The sequence below is a fragment of the Lampetra fluviatilis genome, chromosome 40 (genome assembly GCF_964198595.1).
Source record: "Lampetra fluviatilis chromosome 40, kcLamFluv1.1, whole genome shotgun sequence".
Lineage (NCBI taxonomy): Eukaryota > Metazoa > Chordata > Hyperoartia > Petromyzontiformes > Petromyzontidae > Lampetra > Lampetra fluviatilis.
In genome coordinates, this window is record NC_136314.1 from 9,160,359 (window position 1) to 9,176,066 (window position 15,708).

Genomic DNA, 15,708 nt, shown 5'->3' on the forward strand with positions numbered 1-15,708 from the left:
GGAGTTGTTAAAGATGCTGGAACAAGAAATAGAAACCTTTCGCAGGGAGCCAAGACTGCATTAACCACACGCAAACCAAACATGCCCTGACAATAAATGGGCATCGTCTTGGAGACTGATTGGCCTACACCAGAGACGGCTGTCTTGATGGCCTCGTCTCATCGGTGTCAGACCAGAGAACGATGCCAAAAGGCGACCGGCACAAGGGGAATGCCACGGGTGCGCGTGTGGTGCTGGCGACCCCACCCCCTCGCGTGCCACAGTGCCGGCAGCCTTCACAGGCACTGCTGCTACTCGCTACCCGGCAGTCTGTTGTGGGGAGCGGTGGTGCAGCGGTTAGCGCTACGCTGCGCTGCGCTACGCTGCGCTGCACTACGAACCCCGGCCACCCGAGATCGATTCCCGGTCACGGCCAACACCGGTGGCGATTATCTGAACCGGTCCTGGGCCTCCCCTAGGTCGACTCGGCCTCAAGTGAGTACCTGCTGCGGTGTGTAACAACATCGCCACTGGGGAGACAAAGGCGGCCGGGCGTGGTGCTGGCGACCCCACCCCCTCGTGTGCCACAGTGCCGGCCTTGATAGGGTGCTACTCGCTACTAACAGCACTTGCCCCGGCAGTCTGTTCAAGCTACACGGGGGACCTTTGTCTTTGTGCGTGTGCACAGATCGCCCCCTGAAGTCCTCCCCCTCCGCCTGCTCCCTCTGCGTGGGGGGCCCCGGGGGGCGTGGAGGGGGGGCGAGGGGGGGGGGGCGCCCCCCTGCCCTGGGGCCCCCCCCGCAGCCTCTCCATGCCGCACCTCGGCGACAGCGCCGACCTGGAGCAGCTGTTCTCCTCCAGCGAGCACGGTGAGGCACCGCCGGGGGGGGGGGGGGGGGGGGAAGCCGCACATCGTCACCATCGCCATCACCGTCGTCATCGTCACCGTGATCATCGTCACCATCGCCATCACCGTCGTCATCGTCACCGTGATCATCGTCACCATCGTCATCACCGTCGTCATCGTCACCGTCACCATCGTCACGTGATCATCGTCACCATCGTCATCGTCACCGTAGTCATAGTCAGCCAAATGTGGACCTCGCCTGTCCCATCAGTACGGGATCGAGTGTTGCCCCCTTGCACTCGTGGGTCTCCTCCGGGTTCTCCAATTTCCTGCCACGTGTCTAAACAACTCGTTCATTGGCCGATGATGCTTTCATCAGACGCACTTCTGCGGCCGTCTGGAACGCTCTTCCTTTCCGATACCAGGGATCCACTGGAGCTGCACTGCACTTTTACATCATCATCTAGACGCAGGGGTGGGGAACCTATTTTCTGTCAAGGGCCATTTGGATATTTATATCATCATTCGCGGGCCATACAAAATTAACAACTTAAAAATTAGCCCGTTATATTTGGTCGAACATTTTACTAACTGACCCCTAATACGATGGGCTGGAACTGCTTCTCTTTGGTGAGGCGTGTGATGTTAGCTGGTATTGATGATGTTGCTATTCGCAACTGCTTTTCCAGGTTTGCTCCTAGATTCATTGAATTTCGAGTCCCGCCTGCGGTTGTCTTGGCAGGGCCACACCACATGATTCCGCGGCCTCACACGGCCCCGCGGGGCGGACGTTCAACACCCCTGATCCAGATTGACAAAGTCGCTTCAACTGATCTGTGTGCGTTAGTCTGTTGCCCTTCCTCCGCACCTCCGATTAGCACGGTTGGCTACGTATGGTGCAACATGTAAATACACATATATATAACACACACATATAAAACACATATAATATATATAGTGCAGTAATTAGCAGTAATTAGCAGTAACTAGCCCACCGAGTTAAGAGCCTGGCGACCCGAGTTCGATTCCCGCTCACGGCCACCACCAGTGGCGATGATCTGAACGGGTTCTGGGCCTCCTCTAGGTCTACTCGGCCTCAAATGAGTACCTGGCGCAGCGTGTGAACATTGCCACGAGGGAGACAAAGGCGGCCGGGCGTGGCGCTGGCCACCCACCTCGCTAACAGCACTTGTCCCACCAGCCTGTGGAGTGCTAGACGGGGGAGCTTTGTCTTTATTTTTTCTTCTTGGTTCTTTCGGGAAAGTCACGTAGAAGGGAAATAATAAAATAATAAAAATAAAACATAATAATATAATTCTCACGACGTTTCGGACGCTATCTCCCCGACAGCCCTGGTCTTCACCTGAGGACGGCTGCTTGCGTTGTGGCCGAAACGTCGTGAGAATTATTTTATTATGTTTTATTTTTATTATTTTATTATTTCCCTTCTACGTGACTTTACCGAAAGAACCAAGAAGATGAATCCCTGCAGTCACGAAAGCAGCTTTAAATCGAGCTTTGTCTTTGTGCCGCAGGAGGGTGCTCCCCTCCGTGTGCCGCGCCCGCCCCGGAGCGGCACGCGGAGTGCGACGTCCCGGGCACCTGCTCGGCCTGCGACTCCGGGTTCGGATCCGGTACGTGGCCGGTGCGTGTGTGTGTGTGTGTCTGTGTGTGTGTCTTTGTGTGTGTCTGTGAGTGTGGAGGTGTGTGTGTGTCTGTGTGTGTCTGTGAGTGTGGAGGTGTGTGTGTGTCTGTGTGTCTTTGTGTGTGTCTGTGTGTGTGTCTTTGTGTGTGTCTGTGTGTGTGTCTTTGTGTGTGTCTGTGTGTGTGTCTGTGTGTGTGTCTTTGTGTGTGTCTGTGAGTGTGGAGGTGTGTGTGTGTCTGTGTGTCTTTGTGTGTGTCTGTGTGTGTGTCTTTGTGTGTGTCTGTGTGTGTCTGTGTGTGTGTCTGTGTGTGTGTCTTTGTGTGTGTCTGTGTGTGTGTCTTTGTGTGTGTCTGTGTGTGTGTCTGTGTGTGTGTCTTTGTGTGTGTCTTTGTGTGTGTCTGTGTGTGTCTGTGTGTGTGTCTGTGTGTGTGTCTTTGTGTGTGTCTGTGTCTTTGTGTGTGTCTGTGTGTGTGTCTTTGTGTGTGTCTGTGTGTGTGTCTGTGTGTGTGTCTTTGTGTGTGTCTGTGAGTGTGGAGGTGTGTGTGTGTCTGTGTGTGTCTGTGAGTGTGGAGGTGTGTGTGTGTCTGTGTGTCTTTGTGTGTGTCTGTGTGTGTGTCTTTGTGTGTGTCTGTGTGTGTGTCTTTGTGTGTGTCTGTGTGTGTGTCTGTGTGTGTGTCTTTGTGTGTGTCTGTGAGTGTGGAGGTGTGTGTGTGTCTGTGTGTCTTTGTGTGTGTCTGTGTGTGTGTCTTTGTGTGTGTCTGTGTGTGTCTGTGTGTGTGTCTGTGTGTGTGTCTTTGTGTGTGTCTGTGTGTGTGTCTTTGTGTGTGTCTGTGTGTGTGTCTGTGTGTGTGTCTTTGTGTGTGTCTGTGAGTGTGGAGGTGTGTGTGTGTCTGTGTGTGTCTGTACACGTGTGTGTACGTGTGTGTGTGTGTGTGTACGTGTGTGTGTCTACACGTGTGTGTGTGTGTGTGTACACGTGTGTGTGTGTGTGTGTACACGTGCGTGTGTGTGTGTACACGTGCGTGTGTGTTTGACCGCACGCCTGCAGGCCAGGGATTGGATCCGGGTGCCGGTGGCGCCCTCCTCCGCTCCGGGTCTCCGCTCTCTCCGGGCAGCTTGCCACCACCGCGTAGTCCGCTCCGTGGGAATGAGGCTGCCTCGCAGTTTGTGGGCAGCCGAGTTGGGGTCGCCGGGGGTGACCCCTCCATCGGAGGTGAGCGGGCGGAGGTGGTGGTGGTGGTGATGATGGTGGTGCTGGTGGTGGTGATGATGATGATGGTGGTGGTGGTGATGATGGTGGTGGTGATGATGATGGTGGTGGTGGTGGTGATGGTGGTGGTGGTGGTGGTGATGATGATGATGATGATGGTGGTGGTGGTGGTGGTGGTGATGGTGGTGGTGGTGGTGGTGATGATGATGATGATGATGGTGGTGGTGGTGGTGATGATGATGATGGTGGTGGTGGTGATGATGGTGGTGGTGGTGATGATGGTGGTGGTGGTGGTGGTGATGATGATGATGATGGTGGTGGTGATGATGATGATGATGGTGGTGATGGTGATGATGGTGGTGATGATGGTGGTGGTGATAGTGGTGGTGATGATGATGGTGGCGGTGGCGGTGATGGTGATGGTGGCGGTGATGGTGATGATGGTAGTGGTGATTATTATGATGGTGGTGATGATGGTGATGGTGGCGGTGATGGTGAAGACGGTGGTGGTGGTGATGGTAAAGGTGGTGAAGGTGAAGGTGGTGATGGTGGCAGTGATGATGGTGAAGGTGGTGATGGTGATGATGGTGATGGTGAAGGTGGTGATGGTGGCAGTGGTGATGGTGATGATGGTGATGGTGAAGGTGGTGATGGTGATGATGGTGATGGTGAAGGTGAAGGTGGTGATGGTGAAGGTGGTGATGGTGGCGGTGGTGATGGTGATGATGGTGATGGTGGAGGTGGTGATGGTGAAGGTGGTGATGGTGGCAGTGAAGGTGGTGATGGTGGCCGTGATGGTGGTGATGGTGAAGGTGGTGATGGTGAAGGTGGTGATGGTGAAGGTGGTGATGGTGAAGGTGGTGATGGTGAAGGTGAAGGTGGTGATGGTGAAGGTGGTGATGGTGAAGGTGGTGATGGTGAAGGTGGTGATGGTGAAGGTGGTGAAGGTGAAGGTGGTGAAGGGGGTGATGGTGAAGGGGGTGATGGTGAAGGTGGTGATGGTGAAGGTGGTGATGGTAGTGATGGTGAAGATGGTGATGGTGGTGATGATGGTAGTGATGATGGTGGCGGTGAAGGTGGTGATGGTGAAGGTGGTGATGGTGGTGATGGTGGCGGTGAAGGTGGTGATGGTGAAGGTGGTGATGGTGAAGGTGGTGATGGTGAAGGTGGTGATGGTGATGGTGGTGATGGTGAAGGCGGTGATTGTGAAGGTGGTGATGGTGGCAGTGATGGTGAAGGTGGTGATGGTGATGGTGGTGATGGTGAAGGTGGTGATGGTGGCGGTGGTAATGGTGGCGGTGGTAATGGTGGCGGTGGTGATGGTGAAGGTGGTGATGGTGAAGGTGGTGATGGTGAAGGTGGTGATGGTGAAGGTGGTGATGGTGAAGGTGGTGATGGTGATGGTGAAGGTGGTGATGGTGAAGTTGGTGATGGTGGTGAAGGTGGTGATGGTGATGGTGGTGATGGTGATGGTGGCGGTGAAGGTGGTGATGGTGTAGGTGGTGATGGTGAAGGTGGTGATGGTGTAGGTGGTGATAGTGGTGATGGTGAAGGTGGTGATGGTGTAGGTGGTGATAGTGGTGATGGTGAAGGTGGTGATGGTGAAGTTGGTGATGGTGAACGTGGTGATGGTGGAAGTGGTGATGGTGGAGGTGGTGATTGTGGTGATGGTGAAGGTGGTGATGGTGTAGGTGGTGATGGTGTAGGTGGTGATAGTGGTGATGGTGGTGATGGTGGAGGTGGTGATGGTGGAGGTGGTGATAGTGGTGATGGTGAAGGTGGTGATGGTGAAGGTGGTGATGGTGTAGGTGGTGATAGTGGTGATGGTGAAGGTGGTGATGGTGTAGGTGGTGATGGTGTAGGTGGTGATAGTGGTGATGGTGAAGGTGGTGATGGTGTAGGTGGTGATAGTGGTGACGGTGAAGGTGGTGACGGTGAAGGTGGTGACGGTGAAGGTGGTGACGGTGAAGGTGGTGATGGTGAAGGTATTGGTGGTGAGGGCAGTAATGGAGCCGTTCGGCTCTTGATTCAGGTGCAACCGCAACAAACAATGAAATTAGATACATTTAAAATTTACTGTATGCAAATTTAAACATCCCCTTTAAAGACAATTAAATATTCCAAAAAAAGTACCATATGTTTATGCTGCATACAAAAAATGTGCAAAAATCCCAGTTTGATGTTAGATCACGATAACAATCACAATACAATTTATATGAAAATTCTAAGTATAACTCGAAACTGCAACATACAAATATGGCTAACCTAAATCTTTTTAGAAATCACTAAAATAATGCTATAAAAACAACGTAACCAGTGATCATTATAAATGTGATTGAAAGTTAGCAATAGCAACATACATAATATATATTATTAACCCGTGCATCCTTAGCTAGCTGCACGAGTCAATCCATAATCGCAGGAGTATCTATGTGCAATGTTAGTCTGTGGGCAGTGTGAGTCTATGGGTAGTGTGAGTCTATGGGCAGTGTGAGTCTATGGGCAACGTTAGTCTATGGGCAGTGTTAGTCTATGGGCAGTGTTAGTCTATGGGTAGTGTGAGTCTATGGGCAATGTTAGTCTATGGGCAGTGTTAGTCTATGGGCAGTGTTAGTCTATGGGCAGTGTTAGTCTATGGGCAGTGTGAGTCTATGGGCAGTGTTAGTCTATGGGCAGTGTTAGTCTATGGGCAGTGTTAGTCTATGGGCAGTGTGAGTCTATGGGCAATGTGAGTCTGTGGGCAGTGTTAGTCTATGGGCAGTGTTAGTCTATGGGCAATGTTAGTCTATGGGCAGTGTGAGTCTATGGGTAGTGTGAGTCTATGGGCAGTGTGAGTCTATGGGCAATGTTAGTCTATGGGCAGTGTTAGTCTATGGGCAGTGTTAGTCTATGGGTAGTGTGAGACTATGGGCAGTGTTAGTCTATGGGCAATGTTAGTCTATGGGCAGTGTTAGTCTATGGGTAGTGTGAGTCTATGGGCAGTGTGAGTCTATGGGCAATGTTAGTCTATGGGCAGTGTTAGTCTATGGGTAGTGTGAGTCTATGGGCAGTGTTAGTCTATGGGCAGTGTGAGTCTATGGGCAGTGTGAGTCTATGGGCAGTATGAGTCTATGGGCAGTGTGAGTCTATGGGCAGTGTGAGTCTATGGGCAGTGTGAGTCTATGGGCAGTGTTAGTCTATGGGCAGTGTGAGTCTATGGGCAGCGTTAGTCTATGGGCAGTGTGAGTCTATGGGCAGGTTTAGTCTATGGACAGTGTTAGTCTATGGGCAATGTGAGTCTATGGGCAGGTTTAGTCTATGGGCAATGTTAGTCTATGGGCAATGTGAGTCTATGGGCAGTGTTAGTCTATGGGCAGTGTGAGTCTATGGGCAGTGTGAGTCTATGGGCAGTGTGAGTCTATGGGCAGTGTTAGTCTATGGGCAGTGTTGAGTCTATGGGTAGTGTTAGTCTATGGGCAATGTGAGTCTATGGGCAGTGTGAGTCTATGGGCAGTGTGAGTCTATGGGCAGTGTTAGTCTATGGGCAATGTGAGTCTATGGGCAGTGTGAGTCTATGGGCAGTGTGAGTCTATGGGCAGTGTTAGTCTATGGGCAATGTGAGTCTATGGGCAGTGTGAGTCTATGAGCAGTGTTGAGTCTATGGGTAGTGTTAGTCTATGGGCAATGTGAGTCTATGGGCAGTGTTAGTCTATGGGCAGTGTTGAGTCTATGGGTAGTGTTAGTCTATGGGCAGTGTTAGTCTATGGGCAGTGTGAGTCTATGGGCAATGTTAGTCTATGGGCAGTGTGAGTCTATGGGCAGTGTTAGTCTATGGGCAATGTTAGTCTATGGGCAGTGTGAGTCTATGGGTAGTGTTAGTCTATGGGCAGTGTTAGTCTATGGGCAGTGTGAGTCTATGGGCAGTGTGAGTCTATGGGCAATGTTAGTCTATGGGCAGTGTGAGTCTATGGGCAGTGTTAGTCTATGGGCAGTGTTAGTCTACGGGCAGTGTTAGTCTACGAGCAGTGTTAGTCTGTGGGCAGTATTAGTCTATGGGCAGTGTGAGTCTATGGGCAGTGTTAGTCTATGGCCAGTGTTAGTCTATGGGCAGTGTTGAGACTATGGGCAGTGTTAGTCTATGGGCAGTGTTAGTCTATGGGCAGTGTTAGTCTATGGGCAGTGTTAGTGTATGGGCAGTGTTAGTCTATGGGCAGTGTTAGTCTATGGGCAGTGTTAGTCTATGGGCAGTGTTAGTCTATGGGCAGTGTTAGTCTATGGGGAATGTTAGTCTATGGGCAGTGTTAGTCTATGGGCAGTGTTAGTCTATGGGCAGTGTTAGTCTATGGGCAGTGTTAGTGTATGGGCAATGTTAGTCTATGGGCAGTGTTAGTGTATGGGCAATGTTACTCTATGGGCAGTGTTAGTCTATGGGCAGTGTTAGTGTATGGGCAATGTTAGTCTATGGGCAGTGTTAGTCTATGGGCAATGTTAGTCTATGTGCAATGTTAGTCTATGGGCAGTTTTAGTCTATGGGCAGTGTTAGTGTATATGCAGTGTTAGTCTATGGGCAGTGTTAGTCTATGGGCAGTGTTAGTCTATGGGCAGTGTTAGTGTATGGGCAGTGTTAGTGTATGGGCAATGTTAGTCTATGGGCAGTGTTAGTCTAGTCTATGGGCAATGTTAGTCTATGTGCAATGTTAGTCTATGGGCAGTGTTAGTCTATGGGCAGTGTTAGTGTATGGTAAATGTTAGTCTATGGGCAGTGTTAGTCTATGGGCAGTGTTAGTCTATGGGCAGTGTGAGTCTATGGGCAATGTTAGTCTATGGGCAGTGTTAGTCTATCGGCAGTGTTAGTCTATGGGCATTGTTAGTCTATGGGCAGTGTTAGTCTATGGGCAGTGTTAGTCTATGGGCAGTGTGAGTCTATGGGCAGTGTTAGTCTATGGGCAGTGTGAGTCTATGGGCAGTGTGAGTCTATGGGCAGTGTTAGTCTATGGGCAGTGTTAGTCTACGGGCAGTGTTGGTCTATGGGCAGTGTTAGTCTATGGGCAGTGTTAGTCTACGGGCAATGTGAGTCTATGGGCAGTGTTGAGTCTATGGGCAGTGTTAGTCTATGGGCAGTGTTAGTCTATGGGCAGTGTTAGTCTATGGGCAGTGTGAGTCTATGGGCAGTGTGAGTCTATGGGCAGTGTTAGTCTATGGGCAGTGTTAGTCTACGGGCAGTGTTGGTCTATGGGCAGTGTTAGTCTATGGGCAGTGTTAGTCTACTGGCAATGTGAGTCTATGGGCAGTGTTGAGTCTATGGGCAGTGTTAGTCTATGGGCAGTGTTAGTCTATGGGCAGTGTTAGTCTATGGGCAGTGTTAGTCTATGGGCAGTGTTAGTCTATGGGCAGTGTTAGTCTATGGGCAGTGTTGAGTCTACGGGCAGTGTTAGTCTATGGGCAATGTGAGTCTATGGGCAGTGTTAGTCTATGGGCAGTGTTAGTCTATGGGCAATGTGAGTCTATGGGCAATGTGAGTCTACGGACAATGTTAGTCTATGGGCAGTGTTAGTCTATGGGCAGTGTTAGTCTATGGGCAGTGTGAGTCTATGGGCAGTGTTAGTCAATGGGCAGTGTTAGTCTACGGGCAGTGTTGGTCTATGGGCAGTGTTAGTCTATGGGCAGTGTTAGTCTACGGGCAGTGTTAGTCTACGGGCAGTGTTGGTCTATGGGCAGTGTTGGTCTATGGGCAGTGTTGAGTCTATGGGCAGTGTTGGTCTATGGGCAGTGTGAGTCTATGGGCAGTGTTGAGTCTATGGGCAGTGTTAGTCTATGGGCAGTGTGAGTCTATGGGCAGTGTTGAGTCTATGGGCAGTGTTGGTCTATGGGCAGTGTTGGTCTATGGGCAGTGTTAGTCTACGGGCAGTGTTAGTCTATGGGCAGTGTTAGTCTATGGGCAGTGTTGAGTCTATGGGCAGTGTTGGTCTATGGGCAGTGTTGGTCTATGGGCAGTGTTGGTCTATGGGCAGTGTTAGTCTACGGGCAGTGTTAGTCTATGGGCAGTGTTGAGTCTATGGGCAGTGTTAGTCTACGGGCAGTGTTAGTCTATGGGCAGTGTTGGTCTATGGGCAGTGTTAGTCTACGGGCAGTGTTAGTCTATGGGCAGTGTTGGTCTATGGGCAGTGTTAGTCTACGGGCAGTGTTAGTCTATGGGCAGTGTTAGTCTATGGGCAGTGTTAGTCTATGGGCAGTGTTAGTCTATGGGCAGTGTTAGTCTATGGGTTGTGTGAATCCTCACCACCACCATCACCGTCGTCCCAATCACGCCTGAGTCTGTCCCTCCTCCTCCCTCCCTCTCCTCCCCCTGTATTCCTGCTGCGTCTCTGCGCGGGGCGTCCTCCCTGCTGCTGCTGCTGCTCCTGTTGCTCCTGCTGCTGCTGCTGCTGCTACTCCTGCTGCTGCTACTCCTGCTGCTGCTACTCCTGCTGCTGCTGCTGCTACTCCTGCTGCTACTGCTACTCCTGCTGCTACTGCTACTCCTGCTGCTACTGCTCCTGCTGCTGCTACTCCTGCTGCTGCTGCTCCTGCTGCTGCTGCTCCTGCTGCTGCTACTCCTGCTGCTGCTGCTCCTGCTGCTGCTGCTCCTGCTGCTGCTACTCCTGCTGCTACTGCTCCTGCTGCTGCTGCTCCTGCTGCTGCTACTCCTGCTGCTACTGCTCCTGCTGCTACTGCTCCTGCTGCTGCTACTCCTGCTGCTGCTGCTCCTGCTGCTGCTGCTCCTGCTGCTGCTGCTCCTGCTGCTCCTGCTGCTGCTGCTCCTGCTGCTGCTGCTCCTGCTACTCCTGCTGCTCCTGCTGCTGCTGCTCCTGCTACTCCTGCTGCTACTGCTACTCCTGCTGCTGCTCCTGCTGCTGCTGCTCCTGCTGCTGCTACTCCTGCTGCTGCTGCTCCTGCTGCTGCTGCTCCTGCTGCTGCTGCTCCTGCTGCTGCTACTCCTGCTGCTGCTGCTCCTGCTGCTGCTACTCCTGCTGCTGCTGCTGCTCCTGCTGCTGCTGCTGCTACTGCTCCTGCTGCTGCTACTCCTGCTGCTGCTACTCCTGCTGCTGCTGCTGCTGCTGCTACTCCTGCTGCTACTGCTCCTGCTGCTGCTGCTCCTGCTACTCCTGCTGCTGCTGCTGCTGCTGCTGCTCCTGCTGCTGCTGCTGCTGCTGCTGCTCCTGCTGCTGCTACTCCTGCTGCTGCTACTCCTGCTGCTGCTGCTGCTGCTGCTGCTCCTGCTGCTGCTGCTGCTGCTCCTGCTGCTCCTGCTGCTGGTGCAGCCCGCCCGGTGCTGAACCTGCTGGAGGCGTCTCACGCTCGCCACGTGCGCGTCAAGATCGCCGACCTGGGCAACGCGTGCTGGACGGTGAGGAGGGCCCCCCCCCCCCCCACGCCTCGCCCTGCCGAGCCGCGGGCAGTGCGGCTCACGGGAACATACACCCGTGGTGGTTATATACAAACCAGTGGTGGTTATATACAAACCAATGGTTCTTATATACAAACCATTGGTTGTTGTTATATATTAACCCGGGGCTCTTAACCTGGGGCACCATGCCCCACCCTGGGGGGTGTGAGAGGCGGCCAGATTTGTCTAGAAGCCGAGTCGCCGACAACACAAACTACAACACAGACTAATCGCTGGTAACATAACCAACAACTTACTCCGTTTCACCAACCCCTACGTAGTTCATTAACGTTGTACATTGTTTAAACCATTGAGACGCAAGGCCAGTAAAGGTTGAGAACCACTGCTGTCGGGGCAAGTGCCGCTGCTGTGTGTATACCTCCCCCTAGGTCGACTCAGCCCCAAATGAGTACCCGGTGCGGTGTGCTAAAACATCGTCACTGGGGAGACAAAGGCGGTCGGGCGCGGTGCTGGCCACCACCACCCCCTCGTGTGCCGTGCCGGCCTTCATAGGTGCTGCTACTCGCTAACAGCACTTGCCCCAACAGTTGTGAGCGCTACGCCGCGGTGACCTCTGCCTTTGTGCAGTTTGAACACTTCACGGAGGACATCCAGACGCGGCAGTACCGGGCCTTCGAGGTGGTGATCGGGGCCGTGTACGGCACGGCCGCCGACATCTGGAGCACGGCTTGCATGGTGACTCACCACCAACACCACCACCACCACAACCACCACCACAATCACCACCAACACCACAATCAGCACCACAATCAGCACCAGCACCACAATCAGCACCACAATCATCACCGCTGCCACCACGACCACAACCACAACCACCGTCCACACCAGCACCACCACCACAATCACTACCACAACCGCCACCGCAACCGCCACCGCAATCACAACCACAATCACCACCGACACCACAATCAGCACCACAATCAGCACCACAATCAGCACCACAATCACCACCACAATCAGCACCACAATCACCACGACCACCACGACCACCACCACAACCACCGTCCACACCAGCACCACCACCACAATCACTACCACCACCAGCAACACTACTACCACTACCAGCAGTGCCACAACCACCACCACAACCATCGTCAACACCACCAACACAACTCACCAGCACCGCCACAATCACCACAACTTCCACCACAACCACCGTCAACATGACCAGCAACACCACCACCGTCAGCACCACTACCACCATCATCATCGCCATCATCATTGCCATCACCTTCATCAAAGCCATCATCAATACCATCATCACCGTTATCATCACTACCATCACCATCATCACCGTTATCATCACTACCATCACCATCATCACCATAAGCAGATTCATCATGTGGTTGTTATTGTGGTTGTTATCGTGGCTAATATTGTTGTAGTGGTTGTGGTTAATGTTGTGGTGGTTGTGGTCAATGTTGTGGTGGTTGTGGTTAATGTTGTGGTGGTTGTGGTTAATGTTGTGGTTAATGTTGTGGTTAATGTTGTGGTGGTTGTGGTTAATGTTGTGGTGGTTGTGGTTAATGTTGTGGTGGTGGTTGTGGTGGTGGTTGTGGCGGTGGTTGTGGTTGTTGTGGTTGTTGTGGTGGTTGTGGTTGATGTCGTGGTGGTTGTGGTTAATGTTGTGGTGGTTGTGGTTAATGTTGTGGTGGTTGTGGTTAATGTTGTGGTGGTTGTGGTGGCTGTGGTGGTTGTTGTGGTGGCTGTGGTGGTTGTTGTGGTGGTGGTTGTTCTGCTGCAGGCGTTTGAGCTGGCCACGGGCGACTATCTGTTTGATCCACACTCCGGGGAGAATTACTCACGTGACGAAGGTAATCGCTCACTCACTCAACCACTTGCTCACTCAACCACTCGCTCACTGAACCACTCGTTCACTCAACCACCCGCTCACTCAACCACTCGCTCACTCAACCACTCGCTCACTCAACCACACGCTCACTCAACCACTCACTTACTCACTCAACCAATCACTCACTCACACACTCACACACTCACACACTCAACCACTCACTCACTCAACCACTCACTCACTCAACCACTCACTCACTTAGCCACTCACTCAACCACACACTAACTCACTCACTAACTCACTTACTCAACCACTCACTCACTCAACCACTCACTCAACCACTCACTCACTCAACCATTCACTCCCTCAACCATTCACTCACTCACTCAACCACTCACTCACTCAACCACTCAGTTAACCACTCACTCACTCAACCACTCGCTCACTTCACCACTCACTCACTCACTCACTCACTCCACCACTCACTCACTCAACCACTCACTCACTCAACCACTCACTCACTCAACCACTCACCCCCCCCCCTCCCCCCAGACCACATCGCCCTCATGGTGGAGCTGCTGGGACGCATCCCGCGCCGCCTGGCGCTCTCCGGGAGGCACTCACGTGACTTCTTCAACCAGAGAGGTGACGCGGGGTGGGGGGTGTGTGTGTGTGGTGTGTGTGGGGTGTGTGGTGTGTGTGTGGTGTGTGTGTGGTGTGTGTGGGGTGTGTGTGTGGTGTGTGTGCAGGTGTGGGGGTGGTGTGGTGTACGGTGTGGTGCGGCGCGGTGTGGTGTGGTGCTGTGTGGTTGTGGCGTGGTGTGATGTACACTGCGTGACGGTGTGGTGTGGTGCGTGATGGTGTGGTGCGGTGGTGTGTGGTGTGGTGCGTGACGGTGTCGTGTGGTGCGGTGCGGTGCGGTGTGGTGCGGTGTTGTGTGGTGTGGTGTACACTGCATGACGGTGTGGTGCGGTGTGGTGCGGTGTGGTCTGGTGTGGTGCGTGACGGTGTTGTATGGTGTACACTGCGTGACGGTGTGGTGCTGTGTGATTGTGGCGTGGTGTGGTGTACGCTGTGTGATGGTGTGGTGTGGTGCGGTGCGTGACGGTGTGGCGTGGTGTGGTGTACACTGCGTGACGGTGTGGTGTGGTGTTGTGTGGTGTGGTGTGGTGTGGTGTGGTGCGGTGCGTGACGGTGTTGTGTGGTGTGGTGTACACTGCGTGACGGTGTGGTGTGTGGTTTGTGGTGTGGTGTGGTGCAGGCAACCTGCTGCACATCTCTGGCCTGCGTCCGTGGGGGCTGCAGGCGGTGCTGCAGGACAAGTACTCGTGGGGGCGCGACGACGCCGGCGCCTTCGCCGCCTTCCTGCTGCCCATGCTGCAGCCCGACCCCTCGCGCAGAGCCACCGCTAGCCAGGCGCTCGCACACCCCTGGCTCCGCACGTAGACACACACACACACGCACGCCTACACACACACACGCATACACACACGCACCGTTACACACACGCACCCCTACACACAACAACAACCGCCATTCGCCACTAAGTGGCGGTGACGTCACCACGACGCTTGTGCCAGGCCATGTGCACCTTCAGGCTACCACGTGAAGTGTCGAACGCCCGCTGGCAGGAGGTCACGGGGCAGACCCAGGTGCCACGGGTCGACTGACTGAGATGACCGAGATGACTGGATGATGCACCACCTGTGCCCCCTACTGTACCTACTTGCTGTGCTTTAGCCACCCGGCGCTCCGCTTGATGTTGTGAGTGTCGTTCCTCCGCCCTCCATTGTTGTTGGAGGGCGACTGCCTCCAACTGCCCAGTAGCGTCCTTCACGAGCCTCTTCCACAGAGGCCGATCTTGACACCGCTGGTACCAGCCATTGGCAAGTCCACTCAGCTCCACGTCCTCCTGTACCACATCACTCCATCTCTTCTCTAGCCCGTGCCGCGCCCGTTTAGCCCCCTCGATCCGGCCGAACAAAAGCTGTTTAGGCATGCGGTGGCTGGGCATGCGGGCTACATGACCCAGCCAACGCAGCCTTGCCTGCTGGAGGAGCTCACTGATGGGACTTTTCCCAGATCTTTCAAGGATTTGTGAGCTCCTCACACAATCCAGCCTGGTTAAACCCAGGATGGATCGTAGGCAGGCCAGCCTAAATGTTTCTAACCGGCAAAGATGCTCCATTAGGGGGGTCCACGTTTCGCCTACACACACGTACGCACAACTACACACACCCACCCCTACACATACACACACATACACACACTTACACACACACCTTACACACAGACCTACACACACACCTACACACAGACCTACACACACACACACACACCTGTGTGTTCATGCACCTGGCCAGGGACAGTCACAAAACCTTTCTGTACCAGAAAGTATTAGAATCCTGAATGTCATGGTGTGAATGTTGCGTGTGTGTGTGCGCACGTACGTACGTACGTCGGAATCAGACTATTGTATTTATCCTGGTGTGGAAATCAGATGAGCTGTGAAGCTATTTTTTCATAGATGTCCAGGTGGGGGGGCGGGGGGGGTTAGGGGGTCAGCGAGTGACATCAACAAAGAAGACAGAAGACGACACGAGTGCAGGATAGAGACAATGTGAGCAGCGAGTCGCTGATGGAGCAAGTAAGTCAATGACACGAGTGCAGGATAGAGACAATGTGAGCAGCGAGTCGCTGATGGAGCAAATAAGTCAACGACACGAGTGCAGGATAGAGACAATGTGAGCAGCGAGTCACTGATGGAGCAAGTAAGTCAATGACACGAGTGCAGGATAGAGACAATGTG

The 15,708-nt window shown here is 53.2% G+C and overlaps 1 pseudogene across 1 annotated transcript in view; it reads left to right on the top strand.

Annotated features, from left to right (window-relative positions):
- Positions 1-15,708, top strand: part of LOC144946226 (SRSF protein kinase 3-like) — a 50,903-nt pseudogene that overhangs the window by 34,647 nt on the left and 548 nt on the right. The window contains exons 10-17 of the transcript XR_013639789.1: positions 668-848; positions 2,362-2,460; positions 3,520-3,684; positions 10,962-11,047; positions 11,675-11,782; positions 12,852-12,921; positions 13,452-13,544; positions 14,161-15,708. The exon at positions 14,161-15,708 is cut by the window's right edge and continues 548 nt beyond it. The product of XR_013639789.1 is annotated as an SRSF protein kinase 3-like (transcript). The remainder of the gene's footprint in view (positions 1-667; positions 849-2,361; positions 2,461-3,519; positions 3,685-10,961; positions 11,048-11,674; positions 11,783-12,851; positions 12,922-13,451; positions 13,545-14,160) is intronic.